This window comes from Labrus mixtus, chromosome 15, assembly GCF_963584025.1.
Source record: "Labrus mixtus chromosome 15, fLabMix1.1, whole genome shotgun sequence".
In the NCBI taxonomy this organism is placed as follows: Eukaryota; Metazoa; Chordata; class Actinopteri; order Labriformes; family Labridae; genus Labrus; species Labrus mixtus.
In genome coordinates this window covers 26,899,295-26,904,294 of record NC_083626.1, presented here as the reverse complement: position 1 = coordinate 26,904,294, position 5,000 = coordinate 26,899,295, and the positions used below count along the sequence as shown (strand labels likewise).

The following is a 5,000-nucleotide window of genomic DNA, read 5'->3' as shown; positions in this document are numbered from 1 at the left end:
AGTAGCACACATCACATGGATCCACTTCTAACTCCACACAGGTGATGTTGCTGTGGGTCAGCATGTTTATCCCTGCTGTACCCGCAGGCTCAGTTACAGAACAACACCTAAGCACAGGAAGGTCAGTGCAGGGGGCGTGAGATGTTGTTGAGGAAGTTTCCTCAGGCGTGTGTCGTCTGCGTTTGTGTCTCTGAAGGTAGAAAAGGATGTGGACAAGAATAGAGGGTGCTTGAATTATTGTTAGCAGCTATTCAGTCTTTATATAACCGTACTGAGGGACACATTGTCTGCAATAAATGAAGCCACTGATGACCAGCTACAGTGGAAGTATTCTGCACTATGGTTTGTATAAAACATGGACGTAGTCTCAGTGACGTCACCCGTTGGTTTCTGAAGACTGGTGGTCGCCATATTGGTAATTTTATCTCCAACTTGTGTTTGATTTTATCTATAAACAGACAAAGAGGGGGAGCTGAGGCGGGCCTTAAACTACATACTCATACTACAACACGCCCACCTTGTCAGTCAATTCAACCACGCCCCTAATTATGCTAATTTATGGATAACTCTTAGCCATAACCAAAACGGATGCGTTGTATAAAAAAATTCAACCCCTACAGTTTTAGCGAATGAGCGAAATAGACCGTTTTGAACCGGGTAGTAAAAACAGAGTCGCTGCTTGTCAACAGGTAAGGCAGGCAGCTGAGGGCTCACAGACTTAAACCAAAGCAGTGGCCCAAAGTGTGCACATTTTGCAATGACAGTAGGAGACCCTACTGGGGAGACACCCCCCCACCCCATCTGACAGCACTCACTCTCATTGCCCTGCTAATCTTCACATGCATGATTGCTGTGAAAACCAAAGTTTGTCAATGAAAGACACTGAAGACAATTGAGGAATTAGCCGTCTATAGGAGAGGAAAAGAAAGAGGGAAAAAAAAATGGTGGTGATTAACACTAAACGGTTTGAGGGCCCCCCTATTGATTTTTTCCCCGGCCCCGACTTGCTCTACAATCACCACTGAGTAAACATGTTTAATCCTGCTGTAAAAATTGACATTTTAACTAAACTTACTAACTTAACCAAACGGCAATTCCTTGGCTCTCGCTTGCTGCTTTAAGAGGACACTCGGGGAACTGTTTGCACTTCAGCACTATCATCATTTTACAAATCCAGAGTTTTCAGCTTCTTCTGAATCCATCAAACTAAAGAAATCACCACCAAATTTCCTAACCAGACATACAAGTTAAATCTGTTCTATTTATATTCCTGTAGTAAAAAGCTGGTTTGTACGTTAGTATTATTAGATTCTTTGTTACAGCTGAGTCTGAGTGTCTCACCTTTACACACTCAGCTGTCATGCTGCTGGTTTGTGTCTCGTCGAGCCTGGACATCGTCATTCTGTTCCCCCCCTCTTCCTCTATTGTTTTCTATTCCGGTGCCTCTGTGCGGGGAGTATAAATCAGAGCTCTGGGTCAAAGGAACACGAAGCGTCTCATCAGATAATAATAGACTCCGAGCTGATTGTTTTAGAAACAGATTCCAGCTAAGAGCAGCAGAGCTGTTGTTTGTGTTTCAGCCAAGTCCTCCATGTCATCACGGAGAAGAGACGGCAGCTTACAAAGAAAAGTAAATCTGCCGCCGCACGCTCACACCCTGCTCGGGCTCATGGGAGATTTTTTTAAATAGTGTGAATCATAAAGGGAGTAAAAGCGCTCACAGGGAGACTCTCATCTTAGCTTTCGCTCTCGTGGCTGAAGCAGCTCTTTAGGAAAAACCGTTCAAATTCAAGAGAGATTATGGTCTGCATGTTCATAAATACAGTGCAGATTCAGATCAATATAAATTCCCTTTAGATGAAAAGTTTAAAGAAAACCTCCTTCTCTGCAACTCTTCCTCTTTTTTCTTAGTTTTCTTCCTCATCTATTTCTTCTTCCTCTCGTTCTCCTCTGTCCTACTTCTCTCCTCCTCATTATCACTCTCCTTTTCTCCTTCTTCCCTCTCTATTTATTCCTCTTCTCCTCCCCCCTCCTTTTTAATTTAATTTCTCCCTTTCCCATTTTCCTCTTCTCCTTTTTCCATTGCCTTCATTTCCTCCTCCTTCTCTCTTCTACTTTTCCTTTTTTTCTTTTCCTCTCTCCTCAGTCTCCTCCTTGTCGTCCTTTTTATCACCTCCTCCTCTTCTCCATCTCAATGTTCTTCCCGTCTTTGTTATTTATATTTTCTTTCCTATCCTCCTTCTCCTCCCCGTCCTTGTCCTCCATATTTTCCTCATACTCCCCCTCTTCATCTTCTTCTTCACTTCTTATTAGATTAGACTTTGCTCCCGATGCTCCTCCTTTCAGTCAGTCACAGATATTTGCAGTGTTGAAAAATGCTTTAAATATGCAGGCCAAAGATTGTGTCAACTATTATTAAGATATTGTAAAAAAAAAAGATTCATATAATCTAGAGATGCCGATTATTGAAATAATTTAGCCGATTCCGTTGTTTATTTCATGACTTCTTCTGGTGTGCCACAACGCCGACATTTTCTCTCATGTTTGAAAACGAAAACAAGTCAGAGTTTGTCCAAAAGCCTGGTGACTTATTCTGCCCAATAAAAATCCTCTTCTCTGGATCAGTAGTTAGATGTTCTAGTGTTCAGAATTAAATTGATTTGGCACATCACGTCGGATGCCGAGATCGGTTCACACATTATTTACCGATGTCTGCAAACAGGGCCGACATCAGTACCGGTGTTGAACCGATGCATCAGTGCATCCCTAATAACAACATATAAAGGAGCTGGAGCACATACAGTGTGTACCTGTTGATGGTGTGTGTCTGGAGACCAACTTGATGAAAGCTGCATGTGACTGTCCCTGAAGGCAACAAATGAAGGGATCAGAAAGCAGAACAGTCCAGGGTTAAAAACAACACGGCTCCGGCTCATATCCTGTGTAACAGTGAACCTTCCCTACATCAGGGTCAGTTTATTACATGAAGTCTTCGGTCACAGTTAAGTCTATGAGGACTTGTTGAACTCTCTCAACCTTTTGGTTTTCTGCATTGACACAGTTTATTTGGTATATAAGGTCCTCCCTTGTTTTCCATTAGTCATTCTTTTTGTAGCTCAGGGTCGGGGGGGTGGGGGGTGGGGTGGGGGGGGGCTCCCTGGAGGATTAGTCTGATGGTGAGGGGACAGACAGTCACGTTTGCAGCCGGCCTGTTGTGATGCCGCTGTTTCCACTGAACTCCCTGCTGACTTCCTGCTCTCCACTTTCCCATGCATCATAAAAAAACAAGCTGTGTGTGTGTGTGTGTGTGTGTGTGTGTGTGTGAGTGCGTCTCAGTCGTACACACAGCCTCACGACCACATTAAATCTGAACTCATCAGAGGACAGGATGAGGCGGAGCAGCAGGGGCAAGAAGATAAAAATCAGTTCAGACTGATATTGAAGTAGACATTTATTCAGCGGGCAGCGAGCAGAGAACTGGATGATCATATCGCAGTGGAAGGAAAGTCCCAACTTCTGACCCACAGAAGTCTCCTTTCCTTCAAAAACCTTGAGTCAGGTATCAAACTCAACATCCCCCGTCATGGATAGGTTCAAGTCCTGCACCTTGACTGACTGTAATAGTCATGCAGAGGTGAGCGGCTCTGAGTAACATGTCTCTAGATTTCCTGAAAATGACAAAAATGGACCTTCAAATCAAACTTTTCTACTCCTGCTGGCTCCAACGGCCCGACCTCTGCAATGAGAGACTTTTTTTAAAAATCCTGTCCCCTGACCTCCCCCTTTTAAAAAAATAAGGAACATGGTATCAAACTGATCTGTGTGGAAGGTGTTAGGGTGCTGCCAAGTCTGCAGGATCACCATGTGGGCAAACTACCGATCCCTGACGTTTAGTGGAGTTTAGCCCACGACACCGAGCAGACTCTGCAGATCCGCCCCCCCTTCTTCACCTGAACCCACACGCTCGGCAGCTCCAGGTTAGGAAATCCATCCAGCTTTGCTCTTTCACAGCTCGTGTTGTATTTGATTTATTCTTAAACCCAGGTTATGCAACTATCTGGTAGATTTCCTACTCTCGCTCTCTCTCTCCTCCAGTTTCCTGATGAGCTGCAGAGCTGGATGAAGTCTTTTCAATTTGGCTGAATTTCTGATTAAAAGCTTGTGTCGGTCGCTCTCTGGCCGTGTCAGTGAGGAGTGACCTTTTTGTGGTGGTTGAGCTCGGCCACAACAGCAAGGTCAATGATTCTGTGATTCCTATTGGCAGCTCAAGATGGTAAATCTTGATGAAAACACTGTGTTACTCAGGGATGTTTGTGTTTTCACACACTGTGAATCATCCTCCAGTCTCTTTGCTTCCTCAGCCAAACATAATGACTGTAAACATTTTCCTCCCAGACGAGAAGCAGACGAGCGACGTGCAGTCTCTGCTCCACGGGGCTTTACACTCCAGAGGCTCCACAATAACAAACACACACACACACACACTCTCTCTCTCACTCTCTAATGCTGTGTCATTGTGAAGGTGCAGCTGGTCATTAAAAAGTGTTGAGTGTGTTGGCATGTTTTCCAAAACAAACACAAAAGGAATGATAATGATCATGTTAAAAATGTGCCAGTTTGAGAATTTGACACGACTTAAATTGTTATGTTGCTAAATGTTGGAGCCCAGCACTTCCATCCATCCATTATCTATATTGCTTTACCCATTGGAGGTTGCAGCAGAGCTGGATCTGTGATTGGGCGAGAGGCGGGGTAACACTCTGGACTGTTCTCCAGTCAATCACAGGGCTGAAAGATCAGAGACAGACAACCTACCACAAATACATCGGTTAACTTCTGATATTTATTGTACAACAACATTACGCAAATAAAGGATTAAAAACATCCAACACACAGGATAAGTCTGCAGGGGGCGCTAAACGCTATTCAGATTCAAATTCAGATTTTTTTATTGTCCCACAAGGGGAAATTTGCATTGCAACAGGAGCACACAGAAGACA

At 44.0% G+C, this 5,000-nt stretch overlaps 1 protein-coding gene across 3 annotated transcripts in view; it reads left to right on the top strand.

The window, feature by feature from the left end:
- Nucleotides 1-5,000, top strand: part of cables2b (Cdk5 and Abl enzyme substrate 2b) — a 38,185-nt gene that overhangs the window by 21,525 nt on the left and 11,660 nt on the right. The gene's annotated exons all lie outside the window — the stretch shown is intronic.